The sequence below is a fragment of the Marmota flaviventris genome, chromosome 9 (genome assembly GCF_047511675.1).
Source record: "Marmota flaviventris isolate mMarFla1 chromosome 9, mMarFla1.hap1, whole genome shotgun sequence".
NCBI lineage: Eukaryota > Metazoa > Chordata > Mammalia > Rodentia > Sciuridae > Marmota > Marmota flaviventris.
Window position 1 is genome coordinate 106357340 of NC_092506.1, and position 24287 is coordinate 106381626.

General features: G+C 39.6%; 1 long non-coding RNA gene across 2 annotated transcripts in view; it reads right to left on the minus strand.

Moving 5' to 3' along the window:
• Window positions 1-24287, minus strand: part of LOC139706907 (uncharacterized) — a 257770-nt gene that overhangs the window by 65882 nt on the left and 167601 nt on the right. For both annotated transcript variants that reach the window (XR_011708613.1, XR_011708614.1), the window contains exon 4: window positions 15905-15967. This is a non-coding gene — a long non-coding RNA (uncharacterized lncRNA). The remainder of the gene's footprint in view (window positions 1-15904; window positions 15968-24287) is intronic.

Here is a 24287-nt window from a genome sequence, read left to right on the forward strand (position 1 = left end):
AATGCAGCTGGACCAGATCCACGCATCCATGTCTCCTGAGAAGCTTAGAAGGCTCCTGGTAATGGGTGGGAGGAGGCAGGAGCAAGGAGAGGACACTGTAATCAGCTATGGATGCTTCCCACTTTACATCATTGATACTGCCAGGCTTCCTCTTGCTAGGACACTAGACCACTATGGCTGGGCAGCACATAAAATCAGCAAACTTGCTTTTATTTAGGATACTCTATCGCAGACAGAGGGACAAGAGGACCTTAGTCCCTGAGAAAACCCCAATAAATGAGGTCTCACTGTACATTCATGGGTTCACTATGGATTGCGGTCCTAGCAGGAGGCCAAACTTCTGGCTGTGGTGAAAGTAATCCAAGGAAAAGTTCCTCTTCAGGCACAGAGAGGTATAAAACTCTGTGCTAAAGCACACACGTGCTAAGAGGACCACGACAGTCTTTCACTCATATGAAGGACGCTTCCAAATGAGACATGGTGGGCTCTCCAATGGACAATTAGGTACTGATTCCAACCTGTGTGGAGTATCCAACCTTATTTCCATGTTTCCAGGATGAGTCAGGGGACACTTTGCTAGGCTGGGCCCTAAGAAAGTGAGCACTGTGGTGTTGTAAAGGTGGACACCATGCCGTCAGGGAATAGAGGTCACCAGTCCTGTTATAACTGAGCAAAACAGATAAGAGTCACAAGTTTTGCTCAAGTTAGACTATCACCTAGTCCACCCCTCTGTCACCAGGGAGGACAACAAATGCATTCTCCAGCTCCGCCCCACTTTCAATGCATTTGGTAAATGGACATGGAGGGTCAGGGCTGCCAGATGTTTTTCAGTGACCTGTGTGCATGCAGCCAGGGATTAAGATCAAGCCGCTGATGAGTTTTCCTTGTGAACCTGCAGCCCTTAGCAGAAGTGGTGACCACAGGAGACAGGAGCCTCTCTACCTCCACAGGAGGAATTTGCAAGGAGACTTAGAGGCTAGACCTCCAAGGGGAAGCCTAGTTAGAGATTAGAAATGAAGTACAATAAAAACTCTGTCTGGAACAGGTTTATGTAAGATCCCCTGAGTAACAGAAAATTATGAGAAATTCCATCCGGGAGTTCAGTTGAGCATCATAACCTTAGTTTCTGCACATCTGTAAGTCCTATTAGTGATTATGAGATCGGACCGCCTGTGGGTGAATTTGGGAGCTGCTGTTATACTGAGAACCATGAAGATACGAGAGCTAATGTATAGCTTCCTCCACCCCTGGCTCAGAGTTTCTTTGTAGGGGATAAAAGCAAGTGGATCACAAGATTTAGGGCACCCCCAGGCTAAATTACCACCGCCATCCATGAGCAAGAGTACAATTGTGTGTCTTTCTCTCCAGCAATTGCTCATCATGACAGAGTTTGCAGGTAGAGATGTTGCTATGCTGCTGCTGCAACCCAGAGCTGAATTTTCCTCTCAGTAGTTCACAGCCCCTCTAGATCCATGGCAGACAAAGGCATCACCAGATCCTCACTAACATGAAAGCCCCGAGAAAGAGAAACACTAACTGCCTTTCTTACAGCATATGGCCAACTGGCCTCACTAATGCTAATACGACAACATTCCTATTTAAACATCTTAGCAGAGGGCTCCAAAATGGCACCACCGTCTCCGTTGTGCATTTTCTTTTTCTTCCTAATAGATCTCTGCCTTTACTAGGTTCCCACTTCCCTGCACACGCAGACTCACAAATGGGCTGTGCCAGATGGGCTCTTAATCATAGTAATCAGCTGGGAAATTAAATGTTAGAAAATCCAGCTAGTCTCCTGAATTTTCCCACTCGAGATTAGGGACTGAGCTGTCACCATGTCCTGTATGAGACCCAGGCTGCCTTTTATAGAAGGGCCAATGTGATGGCTCCGGTTTGGGCTTCGTGCTTTATGGATGTTTGTATTTCTTTCCCAGAAAATGACTGCAGCTCAATTCAGTTTTGTTTCTGTTCTGTCAGCTGCTATTAATACCTCCTATTTACAGAACACACACCTCGGAGGAGCTCAAAACATTTACAGAAATTAACCAAGCCTTGCAACATCCTGTCAAGTGGGCAGGGACTAGATATTACTTTCTTCGTTTAAGAGGAAGAGACTGAGCTATTAAGAGGGCAAAATTCTTTGCTTGCCACATAGACAGGACCCCATCGCCCACTCATTTCCAGGCTCTCTTAGGCTGCCAAATAAGGTAGGTATTTATTTATACTGTGCTCACTAGCTTAATACTCTAGTATTTTTGAGATAGACATATGAACACACACATGTACATGTTGTGAAGTCCTCATGTGCAAATACCATGTCTTCTTTCCAGGAATCTTCCAAGAACGTACTGTACGATTCTTCTAGTAGGTGCCCAGTAAGTGTGATTGACTGGCTTGCAATAAGCCAACACCTTCTTTCTACAGCACTACCCTCCCTCTCAAAAGACTCCTAGATTCTGTTCAACTGTCACTTCCTCAGGTGACCCCAAGGTCCTATCCAGAGCCAGGTTTGGGGGTAAACCAGTCATCCCCACCTCATCCAGCACTTCCCCTGTTGCAATTATTAGAATAGCATAGTGAGAAGAAAGGAACTTTTTTTGTCTTTGAGACAGATGGGACTCCACTGGAGTCCTACTTCTGCCATTGGAAGACCTTGGACAAGGCAATTAATTTTTCTCTATCTCCTCATCTGCAAAATGAGTCTGATAATATCTGCTTTGGAACTCATGAGGGCACTATTTTTTGTAAGAGGAGGAAATAGAAACAATTTACTCTTCACTAATACAACAATGGTCAAATAAACGAGAGTGAGAGTACATCAATACTGGGGGATACTCTGTACTCATTACAAAGACTAGCCATCCAGAAAGAAAAACTGGCAACAAAATACTTCTAAGACATATTAAGTGTGAAGAATGAGTTGCAGAGAATATGGATATTTCTCTGTATATGAGAAAACTCCCAAACTATGTTCTCATTATGTGCAGAATTACTGAAAGTCAGGGAATAAGATATTGAATGAGATAAAATGTGTAAAGCATGTAAATAAAATGCCCACAAACAGTGGTTACCACTGTCACTGTTGTAGAGTTCCTTGGGGGTGAGGCTATGTTTCAATCTTTGTAGCTCTAGCTGCTGGCACACCATAGTGAAAGAAAATTACTCAATGAAATGACCTAATCAGTAATCAACTGTTGAGTTAGGAAATAAGAGCACTAAAGTGAATCACAAAGAGTCTAATGTATTGTTTGGAATGTGTTGAATGTAGGGAGGCAGCATTGTCCTTTGGGAAGAAACAGGATGGAGAGTCATGAGGCCCAGATTCCAGATGAGTGTTTCTTAAAGTAGTCCCAGGACCACCAGCAGCCACATCTCCCAGGTGGCTTATAAATCACTAAGATTCCTGAGTCACACCCCTGATCTGAATCAGATTCTTTGGAATTGTAACACAAGAAGCTGCTTTGTGCATGATTTCTTTTTTTCCCCCAGTTTTATTGAGATATACTGAAGGAATAGGAATTGTACATATTTAAGGTGCATAACTCAATGTCTTTATACAAGTGTACACTGTGAAATGATCACCACAGTCAAGCTAATTAACATATCCCTCACCTATGGAAGTTACCATTGTCTTCTTTCCCTTTTTCCTTTCTGCTTTTCTCCCTCCCCTTCTTCCATTCTTTTTTCCCTTCTCCCTCCCTCCCTCCCTCTCTCTCTCTCTCTCTCCCTCTCTTCCTTCCTTCCTTTCTTCCTTCTTTCTTTTTTGTGATGAGAATACTTGAGATCTATCATCTTAGCAAATGAAGGATAACTGGATTGGAAGACTTCACCTTGCTAAAATGTCCATACCATGTAAAGTGACCTCCAGATTCAATGTAATCACTATCAAAATCCCAATGGCATTATTTACAGAAATAGAATTTTTTTTTTCAAAATTCATAAAGAACTGAAGCCAGATTTAAAGTTAGGTAGTCAGTGTAGTTAGATAAATCGGGTCTAATATCGAGTGAAATCTAAAATGGAGACCATGCGGAGAATGACTCAGGGAAAACACAGGACAACTCATGGAAGTCCCCAGCAAAAAGGTGCTGACTCAGAAGTCCTTCCTGACCAGATTACTTCTTTGGCCCACCTGTGTCCCACCCCTCGGTCCTTCCCACCTACATTCCATCACTGAAAGAACTATAAAAAGGGGAGACAACATCCCTTCCACGGATTCCACCTCTTGGGTCCCCTTCTTCCTCCGGGAGAAGTCTTTTCTGCTGTCCTTTAATAAACTTCTAATTTCTACTCTGACCTTGCCTCGGCGTGCTTCTTTGGTGTTATTCTTCAACATTGGGGAAGCAAGAACTCGTCACCAGTCAACAGCGGTAACAGAACCACAAAATACTGTCCCTTATGGACAAAGCAATATTGAGCAAGTAGAATCCAGCTGCAGATATTGTATTTCCTGATTCCAAAACACATGAAAAAGCTATCATGACCCAAACTGTATAGTGCTGTTGCTTAAATGTATAGCCATAGAGACCAATGGGACAGTATAGAAAGCCCAGGAATCCGTGCATTCTTGTTAACTTATCTTCAACAAGAGTGACATGAAAAAAAGAGTCAGAAAAATGGTTTCCTCAGTAAATGGTGCTGGAAAAATTTCATATCCTTCATGCAGACGAATAAAATTGAACCTTAAACTGTACACAAAGAGCAACTCAAACATAGTAGAGACTTAAATGTAAGACTCAAAACTGTAAAATTACTGTAAGAAAATAGGACAAAAGCTTCCTGATGTTGGCCTTGGCAATTATTTTTTGGATGATTACACCAAAAGTATAACAACAAAAGCAAATAGATGGGATTGCATCAAACTGCACATCTCCACAGCAAGGGAGCAACCAGCAGGGTGAAGGCAGCCCTGCGCTGGCATATCCTTGCAAGCCATTTGTCTCCCAAGGGGTTAATCTAATTTTTATCCACAGATATAAGCTTGAGAATGGCTGGTTTTGCTCTTGTCCTGACTCCCTGTTTGACTTTGGGCAGATCATGACCTTTCTAGAATATACTCCTTCTCTACAATGTAGGGTCTGGATTTCAAATGTTCCCTTAAGTTTTCAAATTCTATACCCATGACTAATCCAATCCCTTGACTTTGGGTATCCTATACATAAGCCATAGAAGATGGACTATGCTAACCTGGTTTGAGCTCCTTGGATTCCTGGGCTATCATTTGGACACCTTTCAAATTCAGAAGCTGCTTGTGATTGGCCCTTGGTTCTTTATTCTTTAATTACTAAAACCAACTAGCAAGGACACTGAGCATTGGTTCTAAATAATTAAAATATAATTCTAATATTTAATACATGTGTGTTATAATAAATGCAGTATGATAACATAATAACATAACAAATAATAAAAGAAATACATTCTCTTCCCCTCCCCCCAACACACACACACACATATACAAAAAGGAAAAATAGCTTAAAGACTTTGGAACAGATACAGAAAACACTGTTTAGGAAAAGATTACTGAAGAATGTCAATAAAATGTTCCTCTATGGCCTTGGGTATGGCCAGAATAAGAAGCATGTAGTCTGTCATCTTTGTGGGAATTGGAAGCCAGGAAAGCAGGTGGCCAAGAGGAAAAGGGGGACCCTAGCATATTTTCAGTATAGCGGGACGAAAAATGGTAACCCTTCAATAAACCCCAGAGGTTGTTAGAAGGCAAAATCCAAGACAAATTCACCCCTCCTTTGGTCTCCAGACAGAGGATAGTTTCTCAGAGTCAAGAAGAAACAGTTCTAAGTCTTAATAAGAATGTTTTGTAAAGAGATTTCTACCACAGGAAAGATACAGAGGGGCCACACCAAAAGCAAAAACCAGAGTCAAAATATTCTTTCAAAAACACCTTGAAATAGACTCATAAAAGCAAGATTATTGATGCTATGCAGAGTCAACGGTTTGGGACTGAAAAATTCCTTGGGTCTAGGACACTGCCTGGCACATAGTTAAGTATCAAATAAATATTCATGAAATGAACACAAAGCCTGGATTTGTCTTCTCCACTCCACTTACTAAGTGCACAGTTTTGCAAGACTTCCTTGGTTCCTCAGAGCCCCAATTTCCTTATCTATAAAATTGGAATACTAATGAGATCTATTTCACAAGGTTATTGGAACCATTGAATGAAATAATGCATGTGAAAGTGACTAGTCTTGTCACTAGCCTCATTAAGCATTCAGTCAACATTTAAAAGAAGACATTTCTTTTTGCGATGGTATGATGGTATAGGGTGATAGTCCTTTGAGCCTTTTTTGTCTTCCTTGTAAAGCCTGATAAAGTCGAGTATGATTTAGGACTGTCCCGGAGGCAATGCTTTTGGAATTCTCCAATTGTCTTAATTCTAGTGTTTTTATGATATTCATCTGAGCTCTATATTCCCTTTAGTAATTAAAACCAAATCACAAAACAGGCAATATGAGTCTTTAAAAAAAAAAAGAAAAAAAACAGCCTCCGAAGATTCTTTCAGAAATACCTTGAAATAGACTCATGAAGTTAGGCTAAGATCATTGATGCTTACACAGGGAAAATAGTTTGGGACTGATGAATTACTCAGATCCAGGACACTGCTCAGCATGTAGTAAGTATCAAATTTGCACAAAATGAACACAAGATCTGATGCTTCCAACCGTAGTAAAAGTGGAAACAAATTTTTAAGAGTTATAGGACATGATGGTAGAAATGGAGGCGTTAAACCCCAATATTAAATGGAAATCAGAATTAAGCAAGTTACCTAGAAGTAAGCTTCCTCTTCCCAGTCTCCTAGATTGCTGGAGTTAGACATTCACCAACCTTCTACCAGAAACATGCTGTGGTTTGAAAGTGTCCCCTCCAGAATCTAGGCATTGCCAGAGTAGTAGTATTATGAGGAGTACCCTTATAAGATGATTAGGCCATGGGGCTCCTCCCTCCTGGATGGAATTAGGGCCCTTTTAGAAGAGGTTTTATACCTCATGTGCTCTTTTGCTCTGCTATATTCTGCCTTGTGAGGATGCTTGGTTCTCCCACTCTGGAGAAGACTGCTCTTGCCAGACAACCAAACCCGCTGGTGCCTTGATCTTGGGCTTCCCAATCTCCAAAACCGGGAGGAGTACATTTCTACTTGTTTATAAGCTATGTAGTCTGTGGTATCGTAACAGCAGTGCAAAACAGACCGAGACCCTCACATTCAGTCACCTCAAAAATATAGAGCTTTCCTTGTAAAAATTTCTAAGGGAGAAAGTTAAAATTCCTTAAGTTACAGCTGCCACATTTGGAATCCGTGGAGCCAGGAGCAGGGGACTGACCAGAAGCTCTTAGATTTGGTCTCTCTCTCTCTTTCCTACTGGCCCTGACTCTACTTCCTGTCAGTCTCACTTCTGCTCATTCCATGCACTTTCACTCTCACCCATGAGGCAGACACTTGTGCCTTATCTTGTGCCTTCTGTGTAAGCAGGTCTCACGCATTTCTTGTTTATTGGCATGTGCCCAGCCTTTGCACAGCGCTGAACATACAGAAGTACAGAAAAAAATATTTGTTAAATAAATTGTATATTAGCTGAGAAAACACAGGGGATTCCATATAAAAGAACAACTATTGTTTTACCTCTACAAAAATCCCCAGCCATTCCTACTGTTTCTCACTGTTTTCTTTTGCGAGGCATACATTTATTATTATGTATTTCATGCATTTATTTGTTCGCTTCCTTCTGAGCTGTGACAGCCTCAAGAATGAGGAAAATGTCTTCCTCCTCTGCATCCTCCCACTAAGGGCCACTTCAAGGCTCCACTCACAGCGGTGGTGATTCATCAAGCATGGTAGACTGTCTCAGAACCAACTTGATAGGTACAGCTCACTCTGGATGTCCCAGGGGAGAAGGGACCAAGTCTCACACCTTCTGGCACCTAGAGCAATGCCTGAGGCATTAAAGGACAGTCACTCAATATTGACTGGGGAAGAGAGAGAAGCACTATGAATAAATGAAATTCAAGATAAAAATCCAAATGTTTCAATGAAGTCAAACATGCAGCAAAATAAATGAATGTGCTTTTCTATTCATCTTACCCTGAATTCATTCAACAAGTACTTATTGAATGTCTCATTTGTACCAGTCATTATACTCGGGAACAGTGACTTGAAGATAGATTACACATGTGTGAGAAAAGAGGTCTGCATGGAATTCTCACTCCAGTGGGGAAGGTGGATGATGCCGAAGTGGTTGCCAGCGTGGACAGTACCAATGGGCAAGGAGAGAATACCACCTCTCACAGAGATGCTGAGGAAGCACGGAGTAGACAGTGGGTGGACAGGGAAAGAGAAGGAAAGAGGAGACTAAAGAATGTTCAACAAAACTCATCTGATCCTGCAGCAAGAAACTTCTTACAAAGACCAATGGATCTAGGATATTAGTCACTCTTCAAACTAATGGTTTAATGTGTTGGAAAATTTTGGTGTAGCAAACAGACATCTTCTGTGCATAGTGATATTGACAACCATCAGTCCAAATCCCTCAACATACTCATTTGACTGACTCATTTGACAGACTCAAATGCCCGTGTTCAGATTTAGTCTGACCTCTCTGACCTTGGCATCACACATAAGTTATTTTCATATGTCTTAACATGTATAAGAAAGTGGGGAGCTTTGGTTTTTGAAATGGGAGAGGCTGTGAGCTCACATATGAGGATGTGCATATGAGTGTCTATTTGTGTCAGCTTGTAAACAAAAGGGGTGTGTGGAAACAAGAAAGCAAATCTTCAAACGGAATGATTCTTCTCAGTAAGCAGCCCTTTTCATCCCGTACGTCAGAATTTTCTCTCTGATGAGGGTCACCATGAAGAAACACAGTGGAAGACAATCAAGGGTTATGAACCCAGTCCTACCAGGTGGTAGTTCAGGAAAAGTTGCTTAATTTTCTCATACTCTTTCCCATACTCTTTCCCATCTGAAATCCATTAAGTTGGAAAGCAAGTAAAGTTACCTGTCACTCATAAGTGCCCAATATATGTGGATTATGTTTTCTCATTTCCTAATAGCAAGACAAGATAAGAAATACCAGTGCTATGTTTGTATTTGCCATGAGACACACATCAGAACTACAGTATGGAGAAAACACTTGGGAGTAGCGGTAGAGGAAAGAAGAATGACACAGCCCCTTTAGGGGACCATGTCTTTGCTTCATTCTTGTTTGTCTGTGTGACCTCCCTGTGCTTCTTGCACATGAACACTTACTCCTGGATGTCAATGCCCAGTTCAGTGATGGCTCAAGAGGAAGGTGGCAGCTCTAGGCAACTCTCCTAGTTCATGGCCATTCTTCTCCACCCTAACTTTTCAGGTGAGTCCTGCTACTGGTACAAGAGGAACACACACTGCTGCCCTGACTTGATCTGATATCCCTGAGCCAGGTAAGCTGATGCCATTCTGATTTTGCTTGTGATTTCAATTACAAAAGGCAAGATTGGAAGAAAGAGAAAAGGTATACATCCAAAAGGCTGCTGTGGGCTTCTAGAGAATTGTTCTATTTGAATGGAGGTAATTGCAAACTCAACTGCTAACAAACTAAACAGCAATTTACACACACTCACAAAGGCTCATTTGAAAGCTTCACAACTCATATTCTCTAAAATTTCTACTTGTTATAGAAAACAGATATAGAAGGCACTTTCTTTTAGTGGTTTGTCAGTCAACTGAGCCTCAGAAATATGTTCATAAACACATTACATGGGGAACTACTGCATTTTCTTTATTGGCATATTATAAATAAAATATAAATAATGTTACTTTTACTATAACATAAATATATCATGACTCCATCTATCCAATAAATATTTATTTGGTAAATTCAGCAGATTAGACAATGAACTAGATCAACAGAAATGCACACATGGAAAGAATTATTATATTCCCTTGAATATTATTTTCTGATATAGCTGAGATACAGATTTTACAGTAAAACCTGCTGTAATGTTTTTTCAGCACATCACATTTAGCTTTCATAATATTTCACAAACTTAAATTTTTCATTCTTAATGCATTCTCTCTTCAAAAAAAAATTGTTTTTAGCCAATCTCACTGAAGTATCCTCTGTAAAGAAAATGGAATTCCCTATTTAAGATGATTTTACACTTGCTATGGAAATTTTGATTCAAAAAGAGTCTCAGATTGGATATTCTTTGCCTGAAACCCAAGTAGAAAGGAAGCACATTAATAGCAAGATGATGAATGTCCTCAAATAAAGCCATCCTTTCTCATAGTTTCTAAGACAAGTCATGTTTGAAGAGCTGTTTGAAGAAATGAATGGTGTTTGGGGACTGGGAATGTATCTCAGTGGTGCAGCACTTGCCTAGCATGCACGAGACCCTGGGTTCAATCCCTAGCACTGGAGAGAGAGGGAGGGAGGGAAAGAGAGAGAAGGATGAATGGACAATAAGAGTAAGATAGCGATGTTCTCATGCATACATCCCTGATTAAGTTAGAGTTTCTTTTTAATTCATCCTATGCAAGTATCTATGAGTACTTACTACCTGCTAGGAAAAGAAGAAGGTTATTAAAAATAAAGTTAAAAAATGTCCCTAGCTAAATATGTATGCATAAAATATGTTTTTTAAAAACTAAATAATTATAGAATAGTATAAAATATAGTATAAAAAACTAATTCTTATAGAATGGGACACCAGGAGTCTGGTGCCAGTTATTATCACTTTTTTTGCCCAAAAGAGATAGATGGAAGGATGGGATTATGACATTTCTTAAGAGTGGTTGTTAAAATACCTTGATGCTTATGAGGAATATGCAATAGTAGCTAATAACTCAGCATATATACCAAGGCAGGAGAAAATGCAAAGATGCAGAAAGGAAGAACACAGCACTGAGCTTCAGCCTACATGCTTCAGGGATGTGAGTTCGAGGTGACTCCTACCACTATTAACTACTGTTTATAGAATGCTTCCCAAATGCCAGGAACAGCAGAAGATATCTATTTTATATACATATAATATTCTCATTTAATTTCCATAGTAGCATAATGAAACAGGTAATCTTTCTTCCTATTTTATCAATTTTCTAAAGAAGGATGTCTGACAAAGAAGAATGACACATCCAAGCTCACACAGTGAGGAAACCAGAGCCAGGATCCAAGCCAGGATCAACAGGCTGACTCCAATGCTCAGCCTATGTTGCTAACCTCGGATCGAGTTCAGCCTAACATTCAAAGCAGGAAATGGCTGAAAGAAAACAAAGTGATCACCAAAATAGGGATTCTTACTTTTTGTTGAATCTTAGACTCCTATCACAACGTTATGAAAGCTATAATTCCTCTCCTTGGAAAAAAGCCTATATGTTCACAATTTTGTGTGTGAATGTTTTGGAGATTTTCAAACTTCTTAAAACTAAAGCTATGAATCTGTAGCCTGAAGGTTGTTACTCAAGGTCTCCAGATCACAGAGAGGACTTGACTGGGGCGTTGGGCATAGAAATGTCTCCTTAGCCAAAACAACCCAGCTGACACAAAGTCTCTAATGTAAGCAAGTATTTAAAATCATAGATTTGATTCTTAACAGGATTAGTCATAATGGAGATCCCAAATTGTAAAGATATTGTTAAAGAATACAAATTCCAACCTGATTCTTGCAGCATCCTTTAGAGGATGTATCTAAGTTAGGAAGAAGAAAGGTTGCTAGAATCATAGCACCCTACAGTAAGGCTATGCACCTTGGTCATGACCTTGAGGCCAAAGGAATTGGCTCAGACAGTCCCAAACTGAGTAGCCATTTCACAGACAGCCCACAGCCCAGCAGGTCACTGCTCTCTAACTCTGTCATCATGACACTGCCATCTGCAGCAACTGAGCTGAGATTGCTCAAGACCAAATTTATCACACCCAACATTCCATTCTTACATAAGAATCACCTGCCGCTGGTGCATAAATTTCAGCACCTAGCAGAGCCAAGGGTAATCAAGATTTAAAAGGAAGGGGCCTGAATAAATATCAAGCAGATTTCCTCTCTGTGGGGCTGAGTTCTGAAAAATCTTTGTGCCCTCACATGCACCTCGAAGGAGACTGTCATTTTTCTACTTTCTGTCTGCATTTTTATTGTGGGGAGTGGGGGCAGGGCAGATGATGCTCTGAGCCACAGGCAATCTGTCTTCTTGGAGGTTCTGTTCAAGCTATGATCTCGGTTCTCTCCAGTTTATGTCTCTCCTCACAAATTTCAGTTTGCTCTCATCACCAACTAAATTAACCATAAAGCAAAGCCTTCACTCACATTACTGAAGCCCAAGAGGAATCAGTCCAAGCCTGGAGTTGGGCCTCTCTGTACTAAAGGCAGCGGCTAGCCTAAGGGGAAATGCAGGAATGGCCCTCACATCCCTGTTTATAAAGCACTTTGGGTCACCTAGAAGATTCTCATTGCTTGAGACTTCAGAGTGGAGGTAGAGTGTTTGCTGAAAGCTACAGAAGGAGATAGCATTGTTTAAGGAGTGGTAGGATTGAGATAACCATTGGTGGTAGAGAGAGCACAGGGAAGAAGGTTTCACCTCAACCAGAAAAAGGGCCAAGAAAATACCTACAGCTCTGTTTGGTGCAGTTTGGGAAAATGATATTAGGCTTAACAAATATCTGAAAAGGCTTGACTCTATGACCTTGGCTAGTTTCCTCCTCCGAGTTTCCATTTGTATGATGTAGGAATAGAAGGAAGCTTCTTCCTGCACCAGCATGCCAAGATGGAAGGTGGAAGAAAAGGCCTTTGAAGCCAACATAATTACTCCTCTGTCCAGGGAAATATAAACAACAATAACTGCAACAGCCTTCAGCTCTGCTTTTTGAATGAGTTCTTTGCTTCTGTCTGAGAGGTAAAGTAGTTCATTCCTTGGGGAAAAGTTGAATGTGGAATGGCGGGCCATGCCCTGCTCACTTTAGTTTCGTGATGTCACACTGAATCGTTAGTAATACAAAGAACATTCAATAAAATTTCACTAAGTCTCCAGCATGTGCCTAGGGCTGCAGTAGGTCCTGTAGGATAGATAAAGAAAAGTGTGTGACATGTACAGAGGGTCTTTAAGCCCCTTAACATTTTCTCAGAGGTTTACATGTTCTGTTTTTAAAAGCCAAGCACAAAATGAACTATTATGTTTTAAAGGTCTGTTTTTTAAAAATAAATATTATTTCTGTCTACTAATAGAAGTCAGCGAGTTTGATCAAAAATTGGCTTGTTTTTAAGCTCTTACTAATACATTCTGCACATGTTTTATTTATCTTTGCTATGCGTGTCTATGAGACGCTCTGCTTTGGCATTTATAGGGCGTACATTGGCTTGGATTCTGGTTAGATGCCTCTAGGTAAAGCACAAATAAGTCAATCAAGAAACTTTTGAATTTTCAAACAAATGCATGCTTATACATTTTGAAGTTCCACTCCAGTGCAATCACTGTATGACATGAAAGCAAACTAAAGGAATTGTTTTTTTGGAAGCTGTCCTAATTCCCAAGTGTGCTCATTGGTTAATAGTTCTGCACATCCTTGGAATACCAAATGCTACCTCAAGCTAATTCCCAGTGACCTGCTGTTATTCTTTGTTGTACACTTATTTTTATGCCAAGTAGATAGATGGTCAGTAATATCATCTTCCCAGACTACTTTGTTTCACTTTGAAGTTTTCTAAGACAAAGCACTTATCAGTGTGTTGTAAGTGACAGTCACTTTCAAAATACACCTTGAGTACAAAACAGAACTTTTCTGGATGTAAAAATGATCCAAATGAGATCTTTCTTTCCAATGCCATCTGTCTTCATTATTACCTGAATGCACTTGTCCTAAAGGTTCTGTATGAATATATTGGGTGATTATATTGAATATATTGGGTGATTTCCATTACATTATGACACATAGAATAGCTATTAGGATTTTCTAGTCACATTCCATATTTCTAAGAAGTTTTCTTCCAATGATTTAAAGAACTATTTTTGAACCTTAGGTATTCAGAATTGACTATACTCTTCAATTCATGAAATATCAAGGCATGTTAGGTCTACGGTGAACAATAAGAGTAGCATGTATTTAGGGTGACTGCCCCCCCTTGGACTTTCCCAGGATATAACACTTGCCATGTGAATTCGCCAGGCAAATACGGAATAACCCCATCATCCCAAATATATTATAATTCCCCATTTATAAGGACCACACATTTCAGTACCTAGCAGAGCCTAGAATCACTTTGTTGGGTAAACGGAGAGCAGCATTTTGCTCTTCTCTACTGTAGTTTCCCCAAATACAAATTAGAGATATGGGACTGAGTCCTCTGGGGTCCAACAAGACCCTGTTTACAACTAGACAGATCCCTGCAACTTCTTCTACACCTTAATTTCACCTTGAACTTGAAGAAAACCCATGTCATCATTTGCCTGTTGGTGCACTACCATTCCAAAGTGCTAGCTTGAAAACCACAGGCGTGAATGGGGTCTTTGTCTTCATCACATGTTATTCAGGAAGAGCAACATTGCCACTTTGTGTTTTGAGGGAGTAGAGTGACTGAGATGTTATAATTGTCATAGTTTTCAAAGCAGAGGAAACAGGTATAACGTCTGTTTATCCTTCTAATTTCTTTAAGGAGAAAGAAAAATCACAATTCTTCTTGGTTTTTTCTATCTTTAGCTATGCTTCTAGCTCTATGCTGAAACTTTCCTAAACCTCTCTAGTTCTAAACTGGCCTTTGAGGACGTGGATGAACAACTTTTTTCACTACTGAGAAGGGTTCAGGGTGGGGAAGTAAACCCTTCACATATTTGCACACAGATATTTTCATAATAAATTCGTAATGGAAATCCAGAAGATCACTAACTATCCCTCATCCTGACTGCTTCTATTTTATGAAACAAGTCAACTTAAATAAACCTCAGGAAAAATGACCAGGTGACCACCTTTTAAACCACAATATGGTAAAAGCTAACATTTACCAGGGTATTACTGCATGCCTTAGTACTGGATTTGGGCCATTAAACTTCACAATAATAATTCCTTGAAGAAACAACTATTGCTCCCATTTCAAAGGAAAGAAAAATGAGGCTGAGGGCGGTTAATTAATTCACCAGTACACACTTGGTAAGGTTGGAGTTTGGATTTAAGCCCAAGCAATTTGATTCTAAAAGCAGTGCTTATAGCCACCTGCCACATTAAATAATAAAAGCAGCTAGCTGGTGTCCCTGTACAAACAGGACCCCAATGTCTAAGTGCTGAGAAAGCTCTTTGTTAGAGCAGACCTAAGGCTGACCAGAACACACGTGCCTGTGAAGCACAGCACGTGTGTCTGTCTACCTATTTAGGTCAAAAGGTACAGGCTTTCTGGCCGTAGGTATTAAAGGATCTGAAGAAAGAGATTGTAATCTGTTGATTAATTCAAAAGTAAGATATATTGTCTTGCCAATCTGCTATGTTATTTCTTCAGTACTTCTATTGCCCTTCCTGAAAAATGCAGATGATATTTCCTAGGTGTCTATGAGAAATGTCTGGCTAAAATAATGGAAAAGAACAATGCAAACTGTAAAGTGCTTTAAAACAATTATCCCATATGTTAAGCCATTTCCAAAATAGCAATTTCTTCAAATGCCCTTGCAAAGCAAATGAGACACAGCTGCTAGAATGCTCTGCAAGGAGACGGAAATCCAGCTCTTTCAAACGTTCAAGGGGAAAATACACACCGTAAAATTGCCCCAAAGATGAATTTTACAAGAAGCATGGAAGTGTCATCAAAATTTTCAGTGCTTAATTCTAAAAGAGTGCCTGCATTGCAAAGATCAAATGAGGTAGTTCTTCAATAGAAACTTGGGGAAATACTCTTCAGTGACCCTTGCATAAAAGTTAGAAATATAAATGACACTCACCTAAGGAGCAGGAGTGTGGAAACCAAGTTTACCGGCTCTTCTCAATTTTTTCCAAAGACAAGTCTGTTGGGGAAAAAAATAAGGAGGCTGTTTAAAAAGAAAAGAAGAAGAAGAAGGAGGAGGAGGAGGAGGAGGAGGAGGAGGAGGAGGAGGAGGAGAAGAAGAAGAAAGAAAGAAAGAAAAAGAAAAGGAAGAAGGAAGAAAAAAGAAAAGCAAAGAAAGGATGAGGTGTCCATGGAATGCTGCGAGGCTTTGGGAGTGACTCAGCACTTACCAAGGGGCAGTGACAATTAAGAGTTTGTTGAAAGAACTCTAATAAAACTCCCTGTAATCTCAGAACAAGATTGCACCACTAAAGAAAATGTACAGCCCTGCGTTTGGGGGGCTGTGGTGTGACAGAAGTTGCTTGGGGGTGATGGAACTTGAGGATGAGTCACGAACTCCTCAGATGGAGTTGCAGGAAGCCGCAGGAAGCTGGTTGGGTCTCTGCCCTCTTCCTGGTGTCTCTCCCTCTCTCGAGGGATTTCTGCCCTTTTACAATAAGCCAAAGGGAACGGGTGAGCTGGCCAATGGGCAATGAGAAATTGTGGAACAAGCAAAACTTCACAGTCACTTGTAGCATAAAGTATAACACGCATACATTGTATAAACAAATCCCAAGATGGAGCGGAGGAAAGATTTTGGCTGAATCTCTGGGCCCTGGAGAATCATTAGTGCAGATGCCTGTCTCTGGATGGAGGAGCAGTTAGGTTATCCAAGATGGATGCTAAGCAGATTTTTTAAATTCTTTGGGGAGGAAGAAAATCACAGTTCTTCTTAGTAGCTAATTTCTATCTTTAGCTACTCTTGTAGACCTTAAGTTCTGTTCTGAAATGTCCCTAAACCTCTCCTGTTCTAAACTGGTCTTTGAGGACATGGATGAACAACTTTTTCACTGTGTGTGTGGCCAGGGGTAGAGGCATGGTGGTTTGGGTGAGTTAATCTTTCATATATTTGTACATAGATATTTTCATAATAAACTCATAACGGAAACTTAGGTGTTCATTTTCTCCCTTTCCTTCCTGAAAACTCCCCATTCCACCCTACCCCTGTCCCAGGTTATAGAAAGGAAAGGAAAATAAAAATTGTATACCCTGGTGTCATTTTTTCTATTTCAGGAGGCCAAGTACAGGCTGAGTGAAGAGTTTATCTTTTCACAGCTTAAGGCAAAAACAAAACAAAATAAAACAACATCAATAAAAGGATTAAGAATTAGAGATTTGCCATTTCTCTGTTAGGTTTTCAAAATGCTTGTGTTGATTTTCTTGTTCTAGAATAAATTCAGGTGTAAAACAAAATTTTTTAAATTGTACTGCCCTCCAATCTGTTCTTCATTCATAAATGAAGTTGCTCAGTGCTTAGAACTGATTGCCATAAACAAAAGGGGTATAAAAATTTCCAAAGAGTGATCAAAACCACGCTTCTATAATGTGGCTCTCCCCTTTCAAAAAAAAAAAAAGAAAGTTATTCTTGTAATTGATATTCTTTTCTTTTAAGTAGAAAAGAATTAGATTGTGTTGAACTCTCTCTCTTTCTCTGTGTCTATGTGTCTGTCTCTCTCTGTCTCTGTTTCTCTCTTTCTGAATCTCTCTGCCCTTCCATTTTGGAGTTTCTGTCGGAAGAAGGCAGGAATGTTCTGTTTTTAATCAACCAGAACAGTACTAATTTGAATTTGAAACATTCAGGTTCCAAGGAAACTAAACTTCAGTCTTATGGAATGGGAAGAGCCTTCCCTTTTATCAGACAAAAAGTGTGCTTTTCCTTTGTCCTTGACCTATGTCAGTACCAAAAAAATGAGCCATCCATCTGCCCATGCATGTTCAGAAGCAGGAGCTGAGTCCCATGACCAACAGCAAAGTAAGCCAACTCCTCCTTGATTCTGACCAAGCCAGTAACTTGCATTTGAGTTAGGGTTGGATTTAGATGAGCAATTCAATAACTGTATAGTGAAAGGAAGACTAGGGGCTTAGGAATCAAATCCCACAGTGACCTTGGTAAGGATTTTGCTCTTTTATGGGCAGCTTAGTAGATAGGGTCAGTCTTTTAATTTACTTAACAATTTGCAGAGAGCTTTCCCTTTGTAACACTTAATCGTTTCTCCTCAACTCAATTTCTTCATCCATACAATTGGGTTAATACAACTTCTTGTACAGGGCTATCATAAGACCTAAATAAAATGTGTATATAATAAGATGCTTACTCTAGTGCCTGGCACATAAGAGCTTAATGACTGTTTCTCGTCCACCTTGCCCTTATGTGGTTCTGCTGTTAAACCTTGGTTCTCAGTGAAGTCATATTGGCTATAGTCCCCTTCTCTCCTGCCCACCCCCCAAAACAAACACAGCTAGCTGAAAACAGCCCACTGATTTTTGACAACCTTATTGGTCTTTCCAAAGGAACCTTCTCACTTTATACCTGTTGTAACAATTTATTGGACATTTAGCATGAGCCATGAATTGTGATAAGTATTTTACATGGACAATCTCATTTCATTTCCCCTACCACCTTATGAGTTCAATATTATGATGATTCCCTTTTTGCTTTAAACTAACTTGACCACCACTGTGAAGGAATTCCAAACGTATTTTTTAATATCTATCTTTTATGTTTTATTATTGCAATGGACTGAAGGTTGTGCCTATCTGAACTCCATTTATTGAAATATTAAACCTCAAAGTGATGCCATTAGGAGGTGGAAGCTTTGAGGGAAAGCTAGGTCAAGAGGGTGGAGCCCTCCTGAATGGGAATAGTGTGGTTATGAACAGAACCTGAGAGAGTTCTCTTGCCCCCTTTCCACCACGTAGGATACAGTAACAAGTGGAGAGTATGTGACCCAGAAGAGGGCTCTAGCCAAATGTGACCCAGGTGAAACCCTGATTTGGGGTTTCCAGACTCCAGAACCATAAGAAATAAATTACGATTGCTTATCAACCACCCAGTTCACAGCATTTTGTTCTAGCAGCTCAAACTAAGGCAAGTATCGTCATTGCAAAGCATTCATGCAGTGGCTTCCTGAGTTGTGTTTTATAAATTTTGTTCCAACAAAGCACTAAGATAGTTTCAATCCTCCAAAATGTGATTTTGCTGTTGTTGTTTGTTTTGTTTTGCCCCAGAGAAGAAGGAATTTAGATTAAGGGGTCCTCTCTCTCTCTCTTAAATCACATGGGTCCTTCCTATCTCTGATTTAAGTTTAGAAACTTGTCATGAATAGACAAAACTCCTATTTATGACTCTTGAAGAACTGCAGCCAATTACTACACAGTGCCAAACTGGCAACCCCGAGAAGATGGTAATGATCACCGAACTCCTTGAGAGGAAGAGCAAGGACAGCTGAAGGAACATTCTCATGGAAAGTACACACGTTGAACAACTACAGAACGGTACAGACGGTGGTTCACATAGAATTGGAAAGTAAAAACTTTCCCTATAAATACTCCTTATTGTGAATAAACTTGAAGGTTAGGGGAGCAATGAAGCACATCTACCCGAGATAGAGAAACATTCACCAGGAAGGGTCTTAAGTTGAAAAGACATGAGATTCCCATTTCAGAACCTCAGTCAAGCGATTCCTTTAAAAAATTCCTGAAATGGAACATTATGGCATACTTTCTATATTATGCTTGGCTTTGCTTTATTTTTTTAATAAATATTTGTTCAGGCATATGCTTGGCCCTTATTTTCTTTTGATCATTTTTTGAGATTTTAGGAGATGATGTTTCCTACTTCTAGGGAAACTGAAGGAATCAAAAGGGATTTTATACATGGTCTCACCATTACATCTAAATTCCCCACCAGCAGTATGGGTACCTTAGACATGTCAGTTACTATCAATGAAAATATCCTATCTCCTCTCCAAAGCCAAATTTTCCCCTTGGACACTAGACACTTTCATTATTTGCCAACCCAACAAAATTGCTTAAGGAACTCTTTCTATCTTTCCTAAAACATTAATCTGTTCCTCTCTTTTAGAACATTCCCATCAGCATGCAATCATATAGTAATTGTCCTAGCCAAAACAACAACAACAACAACAAAGCAGATCCCCTAGCTTGGCCCTCCCTTTCCCACTTGTTTCCATCCCATTTCTTGGCTTCTTTTTGCAGGAAACTCAAGAGTTGGCCTTTTTTCAGTTTTCATTCTCTTGCTAACATTCTCTCTTAAGCTACTTAAACCTGTTACAGTCACTGTTACAGTCACTTTTGTTCTTGCTCAGGTCACCCGTGATGCCCAGTTGTGAAATTTAATGAACCATTTTCAGTCTTGCTCTTACCAGATTTATTGGCAGCATTCGGCACTGTTTTTCAAGTCCCTCTACTTGATACACTTCTTTATCTTGGGTTTTAGGGTTCTGAGTCCTCCTAGTTTTCCTTCTACCTCAATGATATCTCTTTGGTGTCCCTGATGATGGTTTCTTTCTTTTTTATTGCCTTTTTAATGCCAGGGAAGCCCAGGGCTGAGAGTCCCTGTCTTCTTCTCTTAATTATCTACAGCCACACACTTGAAAATCCTATCTAGCCTCACAGTTTGTAAAACCAACATACTGATGACTCCTAAATCTCCACTTATTTTAGTTCCCCCCAACACACAGTTCTCCTTACAAGCCTCACCTACACATGATTCACAACCAACTTGATCTCTACAATCAGGTGTCTAATAGTCATTTCAAATTCAGTGTGTTCAAAACCAAAAATCCCAGAATTCCTACAAACCTGCTCTCCCTATAGCCATCTCAATCAACACAAATGTCATCTTTCCAGTTGTCAAATCCAAAACTGATTTTTTCACTCATACTCTACATGCAATCTATCATGACATTCTGTTGAGTCATAATTCCAAAACAAAACTGAAATCAAATGACTTTCTACCACAACCACCATTGACCACCCATAGGCTGAGCTACATCATCTACTGCTTTGGCTATTGGCATAGAATCCTAAGTAGTCTCTTAGTTTCTGACTCTTTCAGTCTAGTGTCAACATAATTTCCCAAGAGATCCTTCTTAAAAAGTCAGCTCTTCCTCAATACCTCGCAGTGAATTCCATTCTACTCATATTAAACCCAAGTCTTTTATTCAGTGTACTATAAAGTCTTATATGGTATTCCCCTTGCCTCTCTGTTTTCTCTATGGCCTCATACTATCCCTTGCATTCTTTCCTTCAGCCACACTGACCCCTGCTCTTCCTTAATGGGCTAGCATATTCTTGTCATTGGACCTTTATACAGGCTGGATTCTCTGTCTGTGACATTCTCCCCCAGGTGTACACTTGTGGTCTCACCTCCTTCAGATCTTTGTTCAAATGATACCCCTATTTAAAATGGCAACTTTAAATGGCACACAACCCTCCCCTGCCAGCTAGCCCCTGCCATTTTGAACCTCACTATTCTGCTTTAATTTCCTTTTTCCCATAGCATTCTCTACCAGGAATATAATATATTGATTTATGTATTATGTTTATTGTGTGTCTTCCTTTGCTAGAATGTAGGTTCTGCAAGGGCAGGGACTGGTGTCTGTCTGGGTCACATCTTTTCCTAAACCCCTACAATAGTGCTTTCATGTGAAGTTACGAGTGCTGAGCTGAATTGAATGAAATGAAATGGGCTTCCAAAGAAAGAATGTGAATTGATAGCATTGTGGCTGTGTAAAATAAGAACTTAACTTAAAACAGCTTCACAGAGGATTATTTTCTAGTATCTAATTAGATTATAAAGCAAGAAGGCAGGACACCTGAATATATGCCCATTCATTGGCAAAGAGATGACAGCCTAAAATGACAACCTGGAAGAAAATGGAGATATAGCTTCCCTCATTTTTTTTTATTTTAAAATTCAGTCAACATATTTTCAGATGGCTCAAGAATATGTTTGGAATAGATTATACTAATGTATCCCACAAAGTCACAAAGACATTGAAGGATTAATTTAAAGATGAAAACAAAAATAATTCTGACTTTTTCTAATGTTCATTGTAGTTCAACACAAACTCTGTGACCCATAGATGTTTGCCTGTGGTTTGTGCCACTGATATCTAAGTCTTATTTCATTAAAGTAGTTTCAGAAAGAGTAGCAGTCCACAGAAAGTTTATTTTTGCCAGTCTTGGAAATCTTAAGGAAAATTGAGTAGCAAGCACAATGTTCTCAACGTGTGACCACTGTATCTATAGCATTAGCGCCACCTGGGAATGTGGTATAATTGAAAATCGTTGGGCTCCATCCCACTCCAGACTTATATAAGAAACTTTGAGGATAGTACTCAGCCATCTGTGATTCTTCAAGTCCTCCAGGTGATTCTGATGCCTACTTAGGTTTGTGAATTGTTGATGAAGCAAAATTGTTCATATGCAAGTTCATAACAACTTCTGTAACAAGGTAACACTAAAGTACAGACTTCTTTCATTGACAAATGCAACTTATTTGCTAGGTCATCCAGCACCCAATAATGACTCAATGGACTTTTCTCTTTAACTAACCTTTGTGAAATACTCTTTCTGGGCATTCTGCCTCAGATTAATGAGAAAGTGGAAGACTTACTCCCATATTCCAGAAGACTAATTTAACAATTTCACAATGCTCTTAGATGCTTGGCTCTAGGCTCTTCCTGCCGAGATTTATGAATCCAGATTTTAACAAACCATTTCTCAACATGTCTTCAAGCTGCAATTCCATTTCAAAGTGAAGATGACCACAGTGGAATGTGTACTCAGGGAAAAACATATGCTGGGACTTGTAGGAATTTGTCAAAAATTACTTACTAATTAAAAATTTTAATCCAGAAGTAGGTCACCAAGAGCCCTTTGCTTTGATTATTCACACAAAACCTGTCAGTTTGTAAATTATTTACTTAATGGCTAAAGCATCCTCTTGTCTAAAACAGATTTTCCTTAAGGTGTAATCTCCTACGACTCTCACATTCCTCCTACTCCTTTTAAAGTACGCAGGGATCTCATTTTACAGATGACATAGCCCAAGCACAGTGACCTAAGGCCATATTACTATGGACAAAGTCACGACCAAGTCTCAAATTCTTTAGAGTTTCTTATAGATGTCAATTCAATGTGATAAGCATGTATTAAACACCCATTCAGTGCCAACCCTTAGGGATAAGAATTTACAAATTTCTGACACTGCTCCTGCCTTTAAAGAGCTCAATGTGAGAGACACTGTTACCCTGATAAATTATGCCTGCCTTCATCTAACTTTGAACTCCAGTGATGCAATGAAAGAAATAGTAATGATTATTAATTTATTTTTTTCTTTACAAATTTTTATTGGTGCATTATAATTATACATAATGATAGGATTTGTTGTTATTCATTCATACACACACACACAATATAACAATATAATTTGGCTAATATCACTCCCTAGCACTCCTCCTCCACCCCGTCTCTTTCTTCTACTGGTCTCCCTATGATTTTCATGAGATCCCTGCTCCCTCACAACACCTTTCTTTTCTTTTTTCCTCTTTAGCTTTCACATATGACAGAAAACATAAGACCCTTGACTTTCTGAGTTTGACTTATTTCACATAACATAATGGTCTCAAGTTCTACCCATGTTCCTGCAAATGACATAATTCCATTTTTATGGCATAAAACTTCATTGTGTACATATGCTACATTTTCTTTATCCATTCATTCGTTGATGGAGACCAAGGCTGGTTCCATAATTTGGCTATTGTGAATTGTGCTTCTAAAAACATGGATATGCATGTATCACTGTAGTATGATGATTTTAGTTCTTTAGGATAAATACCAAGGAGTGGTGTACCTGGGTCATGTGGTGGCTCTATGCCTGGTCTTTTGAGGAACCTACATAAAGAACCTACATAAAGATTGGGGTTGTTCTAATTTACAATCCCACCAACAGTGTAAAAGCATTCCTTATTCTCCACATACTCCTAAGAGTATTGATTTCTACATTGAAGAGATCTTAGAGCAGCATGAATTGCATCATTAGGCCCTCACATTGAATACCCATCATTTAATCCAGGCACCAAGATGTAGGATATCATATGCTATTAATATTTAATAACAGAACAAAATGTAGGGCTATAATGTGAAAAATGATAAATTTGTAGAAAGATGATGGGAATTAGAGTCCAATGTAAAAAAGGAATAAAAGCTAATTGTGACCAAATTACATTTTACAATTAAACAATAACATGAGGTTTAGATGGCACAAAGACTTGTTGGAGCTGGCCTGCACCCTCTCCCTTGTCCTCATCACTGAGTGTGAGATTGAGTTTGGAGGTCTACACTGTCAGAATACTAGCAGGTCTGCTTAGAAAATGTTCAGGTTAAGTCAGTAACTTTATGTGACTGAGAACTGGAGACCAAGTTCAGGG